We start from the raw sequence: 15,521 nt of genomic DNA on the forward strand, positions 1-15,521 counted from the left end.
TTATATTGAAAACCGTACAAATAACTTTTGTTCCAACTCAATATAAAATCGTAACAATTTTAATAATCCTAAGTTCTTATCCTACGTAGTTTAATATTACGAAAAACTTACGGAATAAATTCGTCGATAATGATTTTTCAACTTTACGGAGTCAAAGGTGGATCTTATTACTTTCATTAACAAAAAGATGAGAAGCAAATTGCAACATCGATTCAAACGAAATTAACATTGTCCACTATCGGAGAAATTTAAATTTCACAGGAGAGACTACGAGTTACGAGCACACCCATAGGTGTACTTATATACGCGTATGAACATACAATACATACGTTCATCGTCTGTGCATTCGTGCTTCGCGTTCCTGTTGATTTAATTACAACGATAGCCCTCTGACAAATCTAATTGACGTGCATCAATTATTTGGCGAACGAAGGCCGTTTAACTCCCTTTACAACTTGGCAGTGACCGCGGTTTCACGATAATTCCATTTTTCACGGTGCTTTCCTAACGAACTTCCACGGTGATTATGGAAATGGGCGTTTCTACATTTTCGACGATTCTCTCGAGCAAAGTAACAGGTTAGACGTAACAGAAATAAATAAAATATCTCGTCTTTCTAATTATACCAAAGCGTTAAGGGGAACCAATTACATTTGTCTTTGTGCTATTCTCTCTATCACCTATTATACACGGTTGACTCGGTATTAATTCAATTAACGGAATAGCTTCGTACATCTGATCAGACTATATCTTGTACGTCGGATCAGATTAAATAGAATCTAATTAATATACATCAAGATCGAATACAATAGACACAATTTTAATTCAATTAGGAAAACTATCGTGCAGCATAGGTTTACTATTACAGAATTTATCCGCAATTGATCAATTTAATTATTATAAATAAGGAATATCTCGAAATTAACGAGATCATTTAATAAATACTTATATTCGATCATAATGTCCTATGAAAAGACTTGAACGTGTTGGAGCGTGTAATAGCATCATCAGCGTACGATACAATTAAACGCAAAATTAAATTACAATTAGCCATACGTCCACTACGCTCCTATCTGGGATGAATAGGTGAGAAGGAAGGGGGAATTAAAACGGGAAGAGAGAAATAGAGATAAAGAGAGAGAGAGAGAGAGAGAGAGAGAGAGAGAGAGAGAGAGAGAGAGAAAGAGATATAGAAAGTGAGTAGTTGAGAAGAGAAGGGAATATTCGAGGAATTAATTCGAAGCAGACGCGGAAACGACGTCGATGCGTGGCTCAAAATCAACATTAACGCCGGTTCGCGAATGTGTAACGATCGAGACAACGAAAGCAACGACGATTACGAGAACGATCGATCGATCCATCGATCCGTCCATTTGTTTGGTAGATCGGAACGATCTGCTCCCCATCTAACCATTCGTGACACGCATCGAGTACGGCCACTTAAACCGGAGCTCGATCGACTACCGATTTAGAGGGATACAAAACGGGGCTGCTATGAGATGCACGTTAGTGGTAGTGCATTCGTAATGGGGGTACTGACGTATGAACATATGTATGTATCTAGGTATGTGTAGTAGGTGGACCATAGATAGCCAAGACTATCGGGCATAACGCGCATAATAACGTACTAGCGAAGCCTTCGTAAAATGAGATACCGTGAAAGCGGGGAAGGAATCGTTACAGGATGGATACCAAACGGTAAAAGAGAACCTACGAGGAGTAGAGAGAGAGAGAAAGAGACAGAGAGACAGAGAGAGAGAGAGAGAGAGAGAGAGAGAGAAAGAGAAAGAGAAGGACAGCCTATCGCTCGAGATCCAATACAATGCGAACTATTGTACCCACGTTCGCCATCCACTCCAATTCCTAGGGTAGAGATATGCAGCCAGGCTCGAGCCTGCACTTTGTACGGCGCTTAAACGTATATATGACCGCACACATTTGCTCAAGTTTCGGTGTATGAAAGAGAGAGAGAGAGAGACCAAGTACCGCCTAGAGTAGAAAGGTGAGAAGAATGAGAGAGCAAGAGAAAGATAGATAGAGAGAGAGAGAGAAAGAGGGAGGGAGGGAGATAGGAGATATGTATGGGTTAAGGCAAGACAAAGTGGAGCTAAAAGAGGAAAAAGAGAAAGAGAGATAGAATGGGGCTCGTATTAACTCACCTCTCATTCTTATTTTCTCTCCCGAACACTTCGCAGCCTCCAAGAAACGTGCCACACCTCCTAATCCCTTTCATCCATTTTCTATAACTTTACGCAATTTCACAGACTTGTACCGCATTAGCTTCGTTTCCTTCGCGTTAAAGAAACGTACGTAGTACGATCACGTGCCGGACCTTGTCATATCGGTATTTCAAAAGGGTCATTCAATATGAAATCGATCACTTTTTAGAGTAACTTTCCGGATTTCGTTCAAAGTAAAATATTTTATTATTTTAACCTTTATTAGATGTACATAAAAGAATTCTTAATAATATTAAAAATTATCAAAGTTGAAGTAGAAAAATATTTCTATAGAAATTAATTCATATCGCATGAAATCTTATACAATTTTTCACTAGATTTAAATAACTATATAACGTAATAAAAATAACACACATTTGCAATAAATAATTTTGGAAAAATTAATTCCAAAAACATGGCGAAATGTTATTCGTTAACGCTCTTTAATAAATACTTGCGTTAAATGATATAAATAATGATAAATCGTAAGTAGTACCGATGTCTCACCATGTGGAGGTTGCTGCATATAGAGAACTACAGGTCTAAGATTACATGTGTCAGATTACATGTTATAGATTACATGTCGTGTTTAATGAGATCTCCTTCGACTTGATGAAAATCGATCGAAAATCTATCAACCACAGCTTCGTCCTTTCCTATCTCTAAGAAAAAGCATGAATCTTTTATCAAATGTTTCTCAAAAAATGCAAAACTTTTAAATATTCTCAAGCAATTTTGTTAAATTATACATATTGTGGTAACATTCGTCATGAAAAAAAAAAAAAAAATTAAATAAATTAAATATTTTTATTTGAAAATAATCTACGAGATAATGATAATACTTACTTAGTCAGCGCAGAAAAGCAGAGTGTGTTGTCATGATGTAGCCATCGTGTTATATTGAGGATAGCAGTATTCTTCTTATTTACTAAAAGGTCGAACGCTTCGTCACGTTTTGTTTACGTTCTTGAATGAAAGTGAATTTCCAGGAACACGCACAATATATATTAATTACCTGTGATTATGACAAGAACGTAAATTTCATAAAAACTTATTGTTAGTAGCGTCCATTGAGCGAAATTCAAAGCTCTGTCGATTATTACAGCCGCGTGTGCGAAGACCGCGAAAATGTACGCGGGAAAATTCAAACTTGCGCAATTATTATCGCACTCGAATCGAATACTATACTTTTTTCTTCTTTAATAAAAAAATAATGTTAATCGATAGGTTTCCTTTTATTCCATTGGATTAAAATTAACAAACAAATCGATTCTATCGAACAAAATCTCATCTTTCTTAAGCGATATTTGTACAGATGGAGAGAGAGAGAGAGAGAGAGAGAGAGAGAGAGAAATTATGTACACATTGATCTATTCGAAACTATCATGATTGTGAAACTTTCCTATCTATATACAAAATATATTTACATTATACATATATTGTCGTTTATATTGTTTCGAATAAATGATAGTGTCGTATAGTAACCGTACCAAGGCCATCGTCATCGTCGTCGGCCGAATGGAAAATCAAAATCTTACAGGATGTAAAATCGAATCGATATATCACCTGGGACCGATCGTCTGTTTATTATAATGAACGAGCTCGCCTGTATATCCGACGGAGGATGCACAAGCGTCGAGTGATATGGTGGAGAAGCGGATAGCAGATACGAGGTGGAGGAAATCGCTAGCATGCGGAGGGCGAACAGATGAGGAGGTGGAGTTAGGAGGTGGGGTGGAGGACGCGTTTACGTGCGCCAGACATCCGATGATGCATAGTTGCTGTTGACATGCTGGAACGTCAGGCTCACATGACCTCTCGAGCGCAGCCATTATCCGCAAAGCGACCCCCGAATTGGGACAATAACCGCTTCGTGGAGTCGTGTAATAATTATTGGCTGGCTTTGGGAGCTACCCCCGCGGCGTTATCGTCACGAGCATTTTGCCTCGTTAACTGCCGAATAATAGCTCGACACTAAACGTGCGCTCGCGTGCACGCGCGCATGAGCGAACTCGACTCTCTTTCCCCTTGTTGTGTCACGTTACGTTGTGTTGTTTTGTGTTATATAAACGTCGCCTATTCTCCTCCCCTTTCTCTCTCCCTCTCTCTCACTCACTATCTTTCTTTTGTTCATTTTCTACGACCGCAAAAAGAGTAGCGCGTGAAACTATTATTGAAATTAGCATTCTGGAAACGAAACTACGTTTCCCATAATTCTTTAGCAATCGCGCGCTACTAACCGCGCCCTTCTTCGTCGATTTATGCGACGTGAAAACTCGTTCGCCCTCTTCTCTAAGGTACATATATATATATATATGTATATTCGGAATTAAAACGAAAGCAAGAACGACTTTACGAGCGTACAAATTCCGAGTTGTAAGTTAATTAGCCACTACGATGCCGACGTTAACCGTGTCTTTTCGTCTCTCATGCAAAGAACAAAAGCGAAAGCTATTATACAAAAGCGAGAGCGACATTTAATCGTAGATCATCCGTATATTATTTCGATTCAGATTTCACATCCGAATTACATAAATTCAGTATATAGCTATTACGATCATGTTTCATTTCAACCCCTGTCCCAATATCTTAATATATATGTAGTCCGCCCCCAAGCTTGGGATTTTCTTGCGATAGCGTAATCATTATTATTACTATTATTATTATTATTATTATTATTATTATTATTATTATTATTATTATTATCTTTATTGTTATTATCCTTGATGTTTTTTCGACAAAATGTGCATAACATTGTTACGCGCACCGTTACAAATTCACTGACCGCGCAACTTTGAAATGGACTCCCAATGTACGTACATATACGCGTATATAGGGAGGAAATAGTCGCATTGTAAGCGTTCGTAACTGCTCATTACTTGTTTCGCGAGACTGCAGGCTACTGCAAATTTTGGAAAGCTTACGTGAAAAATTGCCACGGATATCGTACACGCTTGTCTAAAGCCAATAAAACTGGCTTCTACATATCATGGCACGACATGCGAAATTAGTCGGAACGGTCAGCTCGAACCTATCGAGCGTACTACCTACATACCTGAAAATATGAAAAGAATTTCATGTATTTTAGGAATTTACAAGCTTCACGCTATCGTATTTCATAGTATTAAAATTAATCTTATTACAACTACAAATTATGAAGTAATTAGCACAGAGAATTGTTAGCTAATTCCGTCACGGTAATAACGTGAGGTCGCGCAGGTTGATTCACATTATTTCAATAAGCGACATGGTACATATTTCTATATTCCTAATTACTTTAAAGCGAATCAGCTCTCGCTTAAAACTTGATTTTACTACAAAAGATATTCTACCGATTACGTAAAATAACCACGGCGATGTCGTGTAATACGGCAACATATTCATATCCTTTGAAATTTATTTATTTATGGTGATCACAAATTGCTCCTAGTAATCTGCCAAATATTTTGACAGATATATTAATTCGTACCATGTTGTTCGGCCATTTCATATATAATTTTTTATTTATTATTCTTCGAGAAAAAAAAACTCTTAGAAAATGTGAAATTTAACGAGGGAAAATAATTATCCATGTCTCTGATTAGTACAAAAATCACATATATTGTATCTTGATATTAATATGATTAGTATCAAAATCGAAAGCTCATAAATCCATATTCATTATACGTAAAAATAATAACATTGCCAATTATCCTTTATGAAGTTATATTATTATGCAACCCGAACATTGATTTCGCATAATGTTAAACAATTTTTTACTTTGGCACACACTAATTCACAGTGTTACTATTTTTAACAATATTCGCGAAATGAATTTATCGAATTTGCGACTGGATAAAAAAATCAATTTGCGAATATATTCGAATACAGTTTATCATCCCTCGATAAAGGCACTTCCCTTCGGGCACCGATCGTTTTCCAATCGCCGATTGTACTCATTGATGATCTAATTAAACCTCCCACCGAAATTCCAGGCATTCCTCGTATAATCGACTTAATCATTTACGTGCCACGTTGTACGGTACTTAACTCCAAAATGAATCTCTTAAAAGTTTCGAGTGTTTATAGGTATCAGTAGATGTGCCTCGAATGTGGATATACAAATACGTAAGTTAAATGTATTTATACATCCTTTAGTCTTCCCTTGTTTATGCGTATCATGAATATGCATTTATTTTAGAGGATGGCCGAAGCAATGAACCTCTAAGATATATACCTTCCTACGTACGAGAATATTTATACAGCGGAAAACGTGAACTAATTAAATTACTGCCGGGCAGATGAAGATTGATGACTGTAGTCTTATATGTACTTGAAAATATATGAGATAATAAAAGACGATCCCAGTCGTGCATTTATGATCGCGATCTAACACCAGAAATCTTGCACGAGTATCTTCCATTATAGCTCTACGAAGAAACAAATATATGGATCAAATATTGCCACAAATTCGTACGATTTATCATAGAAATTTGATCTATTTATTTGATTTTTAAAAACCAATGAATTTTTTGACAGGCTAAATCGAAGATAAACGTAAAATTTATCTAGTTTATTTAACTCTATTGGTGTCAATCACTGGATATATTCATGATTGTCAGCTTGACGATATAACAAAGCTCGTATCTCTATCGGATGACGATATATGTAGATTCTGTTCGATTAAAAAAAAAAAAAAAATATATATATATATATATGCATATAAACTATTATATATTTTTTTCATTACGAACAATACGAAGCTCTGAGAATCGAAACGATATTGCTATTGCAACCTATGCTCGAAAAAAAGAAAAAAAAAAATAGCGACGCGTATTGTCGAATGGACATTGATAATGAAAAGCTTAAAACGAATAAATCTTCACGATCGATCATTCACAAAATGAAGAAAAGAAGGAATTATAATATTTGAAAAGTCGTTTAGGACTTCCACGTAGTTTCAAGAAATCTAACGATAGATCGTAGATTTAACGATATTACATATGTCTGGAATCAATCGTGACCGTTCCAACATGCTTTAAGTGAAACTTCATGTGCGTGTACTGCTAGACGATTTATTGGTATCAAAAATAAAATAGACCATGAAAGAAGTGTACGTGAGTATATATACTATATATAGTAATATGTTTGTATATTTTCTATGTATACAAGAAAAGTAAAGTGCCAACCGGTGGTAAATGAAATAATGATTTAGAAGTTCTGTCGCATTTTCACCACAATCCTTCATCCTATTCAATATACCGGGTGTTTTCTTCAGAACAGAACGACTGCTTGAATTTCGAGAATATCATGATATCGCCTTCTCATATAATCATACTCAATTTGCGCGATTTCTGATATTTGTTAAAGAAAACAAAAAAAAAAAAAAAGAACCTAATATATCCTTATTTGCTTGCCCTTTTTCTTTGTTCTCTTTTTTTTTTCTTTCTTTACATCTAAAATTTCGTTTGTGTGCGTCCTTATTCTCTTGTACACTTTCGTTTGAGAGATTATGCAACCATGGATATTTTCGTGAGATCGAAACGTTAAATAATTGCATGGTGTGTAAAAAAAAAAAAAAAAAAAGGAAAAAAAGGAAAAAAAAGAAAAAAGAAAAAAGAGGAAAGGAATATTTTCCCAAGAGATTGTCGAAAATCCACTTTTGTTCACCAGCGGCGATGAACGCATACTCCGGTCGATTCTGTTAATCGAGATCATTTAATTTCACGGTGCATGCAGTGACACGTTAGTTCCTACGGTAACAGTAGTGAATAGCGAGGACCAACAGACGAATGGACGGATGGATGGACGGACAGGCGAACAGACGGACGGACGGACAGACGGACGGATGAACGAACAGACAGACAGACAGACAGGATGAATGTACGGACAGACGGACAGATCTATATGTAGGAGAGACTAATCTAACTGCGGTGGCACTACGAGGACTCAATTTAGATAAGTTCGATGTACTTCCGTCTCACGGAATGTTCCATTTACACGTATACGTCGAGAAACTTATAACGACGCACGAGTCAAACATTATATCGATTATAAACAAGCTTGATTCGTTTAACATATTCGTTTTCAGATTTCGACGATAACGATCACAACTCGGCCGTTGGCCGATTTAATTGAGGCCATCCAAAGATTGACAGGCCTTAATGAAAATGGACAGATCAAGAATAGGATTGATCGAGAACGTCAAGCAGATATAGTAAATGTCGATGAATTCTTGCTTGGATGGTATAGTGTTAAACAATTTGGTTTCACGGTTCACATGAGTATTTCAGTTGACAATAATAGAATGCTATATTAGCTTGAAATTCCATTGGATAGGTATTAGCGTTCATATTAGCTAAATCTCTTGTAATTTCATTTTTTACGATTGTAGAATATTCTGTATAAAGTTTCATTTAACTTAATAGAAAATTTAAACCATGATCGAACGGTACTCTAAAGTTTCTCGTTGAGAAAGATACTCACCGCGTGTTCAATTCCGTAGAGGATATCTAAAATGGATTTCTCCGTAGATCGAAGCATTTCGTCTCAAGAATTTGAACGATTCGTTGCGAGGATATTAGACTTCGTTCACTCTTTTCGATTTAGATACTGATCGTTCCTAAGACTTCAGATGATATCGATATATATATAGTATTTTTATGTAATACGTATCTATATATATATATATATATATATATATATATATATATATATATATATGTGTGTGTGTATGTGTGTGTGCGAAATTTGAACAATTGTAAAAAACATAAAGTCTAGTATGTAAAGGTGTTATTCCTTCTATTCATCATTTTGTAAATCTGTAGAAGGATTGGAGATATTTTGTATTTCATGTACGATGTCGGATGCTTGATGAAATACGACGGTATCAACGATGGTGCACACCGATATTTGTACTTGTCCGTCATAGAAAAACTCTAATGCATGAAGATTTCCCGAGTGATCCTTGTATTAATCACGATGTATATGTACCCCCTTTTTACAAAGAGAGAATAATTATTAGTAAACAAATAATAAATATAACTTTTATAACAAATAAAAATTTTAAAGAAAAATACAATACAAATATGATTAATTTCCTAATAAAATATTGTCATATGAACGAATCAATACTATATATGAGTTATCTATAATATGACAATTATAGAGCCAATATTCTCATATTTATAAAATTAATTCTTTTTCAATACATTATCATGTACATATTATATACGAAATATGTCTTATATAAATCATATAAATAAAAGCATCAAAAGTATATTTATATAAACTGTACTATATTCAATTTCGTATATAATGTAGTCTGTGCAAGAGAATAAGAAAAATGGTATGCTATAGATACATACTTGTAAATTACTATTAAATATAAATATAATCATAAAAAGTAGACTATCATAATAATTTCAATATTATGACGTATTTACAATTATATCCCATTGAAATTTTTTATGTTTCCTATATCAAGTTTAAGTTTCTTAGGTGTAGACAAATAATCTTTCATTTTTTTCTTTTAATTTAGCAATTGGAAAAAGGCTAAGAAATTTATGTTATATTTTAAATTATCTTCAGTACCATCATATTTGATCATATCACTTTTTATAGGTTCCTATAAGATATAATTTGTAATAATTAAATTAAAATAATACATTTGTAATGATTAAATACAAACAACATAACTATCAGTAATTAATTATCGTTATACTTACAATAGAATTTTGAGAGAGATGAGATTATTTTGTTAAACTAACAAACATAAATCTCGTTTTTCTTTCCATGGAATACATTGTTTCTTTAAAGCTAAAATACCTTATGATCAAATAAAAATATTCTATATATTTCTATATCCTGTAACAATGTTTTATTTTTATCATTACTAAAAATAAAAGAGATAATAAATAATACTACTAAACTATAATGTAAAATTATATTATAAAACTATAATGCATAGAATATATAAAATAAAAATATATTTTGGAAGCTTCATTAAAAAATTTCTTGTTCTCTTATGATTTTATATCTTTTACAATGCATCTGTCTACAATAACTGCATATAATCTCTTTTATGTTTCAATAGAATCTGGTCAACTTTTTTTTGCTCTCATCTGCATTTATTTTTGTATATCTAATATTTGGAATATCTTATAAATTATTTTGTAATACTATTTGTTCAATTTTGCATGTCATTAATTTATCCATCAATTTGTTAAAAACATCTATGTGAAAATAAAATAAAATATTGATGCTAATACAATTACTTAAAGATAACATACTCTCTCTCTCTCTCTCTCTCTTTCTTTTTCTCGCTCTCTTCCACTTTTTCTGCATTGAACTGGAATTTATCTATGATTTATCTTCTTCTTATATATACATTTTTCCTAAAACAAATAAAGATTAAAGATAAGCACTTATGCATATTACTACATATTTAAAGTATTATTATCTATGATCATACATATGTATGTAATAAATATATTACGAACATTTGTTTATGACACCATATTTGTCTTCTTCCTCGACAGAAAAATTAAAATTTCTTTGATTGACATTCTTTCACTCTGATCTCATATATAATCTGAAAAAAGAAATATATAAGTATAAAATTATTAGAAATATTTTGAACAAATAGTACATGAAGAAACAAATATGATAAAAAAGAAAAAATGATAAATAACCTAACTACTATGTCAAAAATATAAAGTGAAAGATATAATCACATAGTGTATGAAATACATTAATTGATGACATTACTAATTCGCTATAGATAGCAGAAACAATATTTATATTAATTAATTGAATTTAAATAATGAATATACGTGACGATAACAAAGCAGTAATATCAAGAATTATGTACATTATAATAATCGATTTTATAGATCAAAATCGGTAATTATGTTAATTATACATCATAAATCTTGATCATATATTATATTTTTACACATATATTCACAATGTACTTAAATAAATATAATATATTTAGATTTTTAATAAAAGAAACAATTCAACAACTAACCCAACAACATTCACCAACTAATGGAAATTTTAACGATTAAAATGAAGACATAGATGGCGGTACGAACTCTTGCAGAATCGTTCCATCTAGCGGTTAACCTAGGAAGTTCAATAAGAAAACCCGGAATTTTTTAAATTTATCATGACGATAATGGAAATGATATTTTCTTGTATGAGAAAAATTGAAAAATAGAAAAATATAATAAATATGGCATAATGTGAAAGCAAAATGATACACAAAAAAATTTAGGGAAAAAAGTGATATATTTATATATTGTTGAAACCAAGTCGGATCAAAAAGATATTGTTCCATATTTCAAGTGGATCGATGATAACCTATAAAGGTTTCATCCTATCAAAGAAGATTCATGTAAGTATACGATTTGTACTTTATAAAAATTAAGATATTTTTTAACTCTTATATGTAAAGCTTTTTAAAATGTTTTAACTTTTTTGAATTTGTTTGTATAGGAAAATTTTCCAAAAGAGAAGAAAGATGGGACGCTCTGTGGAAATAAAGAAATATGTTCAAGAGCCATTAATCTTATTCACAGATATTGCTAAGAAGACCATTTAGTATTGAATGTAAAATATTACTTTGTAACAAGGAAGTTAATAATTGCAGTGTGCATGAAACTAGAAATATGATCTAAGATAAACTAAAAGTTGGCAATGCCTTAAGGAAAAATAATCTGCAGACAAAATAAAATTTCTAATGTGAAATATAAACTGGTAATCTAGAAATGTTTATATTCATAAACTGATTAATCTTTGGAACAAAATAATCATAATTATTTGTTATAGGATTCCTACATTTTCTAATGATTCAGATATTAGAAGATTTTCTCGCTGAACTTATAAGAGAGAGAGAGAGAGAGAGGCATTTCTAATGGTGAGAAACTACTGTACACATTACTGTACAGTTCATATGTTAGGAATATTCTTAATAATCTTTGTGAGATGATAATGATAGCTTAATATTACAATATATACAAAGTCTTAATCATTCAGAGATGCCAAAGTAAATATTGAGATACCGATAGAAGTAGTAAGATAAAATCTATGAAATCTGTGACAGTATTAATCTTTTATTAAAATGAGAAATCTTTTAATATTTGTCAATAGAATCATTTCAATTATAAATTGTTGGAAATATTATTACAGATAGATCATAGATTAAATTTTAAAAAGTACATTCTTATAATTTAAAAGATCATTTAAAAAAAAAAAAAAAACAATATAAAACATCCACGTTCTTGAGAGAATTTCATGAAGATATCATCAAAAGACAATCTTAAAATTTGATAAAAGAAAAAAATCAGTAAAGTAGTAATCACAAATTAATTAGAATATAATATATTTGTGAGTGATATTTTAGCTATTTATTACTTATTAATCTTTACCTCGTCATTATTTGCAATGAAATACATAAGATATAAAATATAATATAAAATATCATAGTAGAAAGAAAATCTGAAATATGTAGATATGATGATGAATATAAAATAGAAAATATAGTACATAGCTACTGAAATGAAAATCCTTCATAGATCCATCCTTTAATGATCCAGTTTAAAAAAAAAAATAAGAGAAATTAAAAAAAAAAGAAAGCAGGATAATACGATGGAAACGTTCAAAATCCCTCCCTCACTCGATGGCTCCCCACCAAAGAGAAATTAAGATAATTAATCTAGAATAATTCTTTATATTTATTATTATATACAGCCATTCCCTTGGTAGTAATAATATTATATTTCTTATATCGCGAGTAATACCGATTCAGATCTCATTACGTGGAGGTTGCTGCATACGAAGACATTGCTGCATATAATGAAATAAAATCGATAGTACCGCGAGATTTATTTCTTATGGCAATAAATTTCATTCTCATTTTCGTAACTCTCGTATATCACGAATGTTCTTATAAATTTCATTTTCAAATATTCATAACTCGTATTGGATTACTTTTATCAAAAATGAAAAATTCTTGATTCTTAATCTCTTCCCTTAATCGCTGTGAAAGTAAAATCTTCCTCACAATTTTCTATTCATTTTGTGATTTTAAATAGTCATAATTTATGAGAGGTAAAAATTTTAATTTAATTTAATTGAATTTGATATTAAAAAATTAAGAGAAAATGATAAATTCTCGATTATAATCTAAACAAATATTCTTTTCGCGTAACGCATGGCAAAAGGAGAACTTTACATATATTCCAATGTACTTGTTCTATAAGCACGAACAAACACTGCTTTTATTTCACAACTTTTTAATTTTTATTTTAGCTATTGATTTTATTTTAGTTGATATTAAATGAAAGAAATGACTTTGCATTCAAAATTTAATCATCTCATTGTTTAAATAATAGTTTACTGTACTCCGAATACATTATATACAGATTAAAAAAATCTCAAATTACGGAAAGTATTAATTTTTAGATTTTCACTTTTAAAAAGAGAGAATTTCGATGTTTACTCGTCGATATACAAAAGAAAACTAGTTCGATAATGGTCAAAATCATTTATATCTGCTATGTTTTATCCTTTTTACGATAAATGTTTTAAGATAAGAATATCTATTCTTATATACAAAAATTCAAGAAAAGCATCAAATATTAAGTACGCTCGATAAAACTCTTTATAGTAACGAGTACTACGCTTGAATGAAATTGTCGCGAGCGTTGACCTCTGACTAGGATCTTGTTTTGTTTACTCATTTTTTTACCCATCTTAAATTCTCGATGTAATACAATACAATTTTATTTTATTATGTTTTTAAACGAATATTATACATATATACGTTTAAACGAATATTACATATATATATATATATATATATATATATATATATATATATATATAAAACATAATTATGACAATGATTTTAATATTATAATAGATTTTTTAATAAAATTAATTAAAAAAGTGTGTGTACACATCAAAATTTATTTTAGCGAACGTTTATTGTATACTTTTTCCCTTGTTATTTTTCACTTTTCAGTTTGTATTTGCACAAGTTTTCAGTTGTGATCACGCGGAATGCAATCAGAAGAGTCAGTGTTTACGCAAAACGTTATATTATTTTTTGAACTGTAAGAAAATAAAATGAATTGCGAAAAATAGCCAGCGTTTTATATATATATATATATATATATATTGGATATTTTTTGTTCAGTCACGTTAGTAAATCGATACAAAAATTCATTTTATAGTTTTATCGAAACAATTTCTTCGTCGAATTGTTAAAATGATAACATATATTTATTCAATTTGGGTGAAGAGTTAACAATACAATTAATCAATGAAATCAAGACCAGTAATTAGACTGAAGTTAAATAACAAAAGTAATGGCCAGAATCAACAGCTAAAATAAAAAGTAAAATAAAAATTTGAAACCAATATCTTGAATCAATAAGTCTACAACTAGTAGATAAACCAAATATTTCAACAGACAATCTATAATAAAATAAGTGCTACTGTCAATTCGAACCAACGAGAAAGAAAATAATGGTCATAGAAACGCAAAAAGCATTGAGAGAAATAAATGGATTTAATGCTGAAGATTAATGCTGAAAATTCTAAATTAGAAAGAGATTAATTTGAAAAAAAAAGGAAAAAAAAGAAATTTAATACGAAGAAAGTAAGATTATGAAAATAGATTAATTATAGATACGTTGGCATTATTATTAATTTATCGTATGTACGGCATTTAAAATTGAAATACCGTATCGTGATAATGAATGCGTTAATATGTAACAATTCTTTTCAAAAAGAAAAATAAAAAATCCTCAAACGATTCGATCCAACAAGTGGCCGTTATAATGATGGCTGCTCTATTTTTTATATTTTAGAATTTATTTTTCGCCAGGAAATTAATCTTTTTATTTATTCTTTATACATTAAATTTAGCAAGTACAAAATAATAGACATAATGCAAACATTATAACTTGTTCTTTTTGATAAGATTGGATAATTGACTTCTTTGATAAATGAAACAAGGAAATGTAATTATCGAATTGAATCTTTATAGAATGAAAATGATTAGTCAGCCATAATTCCAATTGTAAATGCGAAGGAATGATTGAAAAAGAAAATACTTTCGTGTCTCATTGAATCGTACAATAAAGAATATATTAATATCGTAGCAAATATCGATTTTACCACGTGGAAGTTACCACGTATCAAGATTAATTCATAAATTTTTAAGAGAAAAAAAGATAGTAGAAAAAAAAAAAAAAAGAGAAATAGTAATGTACTCGATTGTTCGCATCTTTAGAAAGGCTGTTTACAATA

At 31.0% G+C, this 15,521-nt stretch overlaps 2 long non-coding RNA genes across 11 annotated transcripts; one reads left to right on the forward strand and one right to left on the reverse strand.

Moving 5' to 3' along the window:
- Positions 1–139: 139 nt before the first annotated feature.
- Positions 140–11,276, reverse strand: LOC124431797. Of its 10 annotated transcripts, none has more exons than XR_006944103.1 (7): positions 11,230–11,276; positions 10,700–10,791; positions 10,490–10,594; positions 9,926–10,064; positions 9,566–9,825; positions 3,066–9,194; positions 140–2,881 (listed from the first exon to the last, which is right to left on the reverse strand). It is a non-coding gene; the product is annotated as an uncharacterized LOC124431797 (long non-coding RNA). The 10 variants fall into 10 exon arrangements; XR_006944109.1 differs by having other exon boundaries at positions 3,066–3,234; positions 8,685–9,825; XR_006944107.1 differs by having other exon boundaries at positions 3,066–5,274; positions 8,685–9,825.
- An 80-nt stretch (positions 11,277–11,356) lies between these two features.
- LOC124431798 lies at positions 11,357–13,607 on the forward strand. The gene is made up of 3 exons (XR_006944112.1): positions 11,357–11,598; positions 11,700–11,960; positions 12,033–13,607. It is a non-coding gene; the product is annotated as an uncharacterized LOC124431798 (long non-coding RNA).
- Positions 13,608–15,521: the final 1,914 nt, after the last annotated feature.

The sequence above is a fragment of the Vespa crabro genome, chromosome 22 (genome assembly GCF_910589235.1).
Source record: "Vespa crabro chromosome 22, iyVesCrab1.2, whole genome shotgun sequence".
Taxonomy (NCBI): Eukaryota; Metazoa; Arthropoda; class Insecta; order Hymenoptera; family Vespidae; genus Vespa; species Vespa crabro.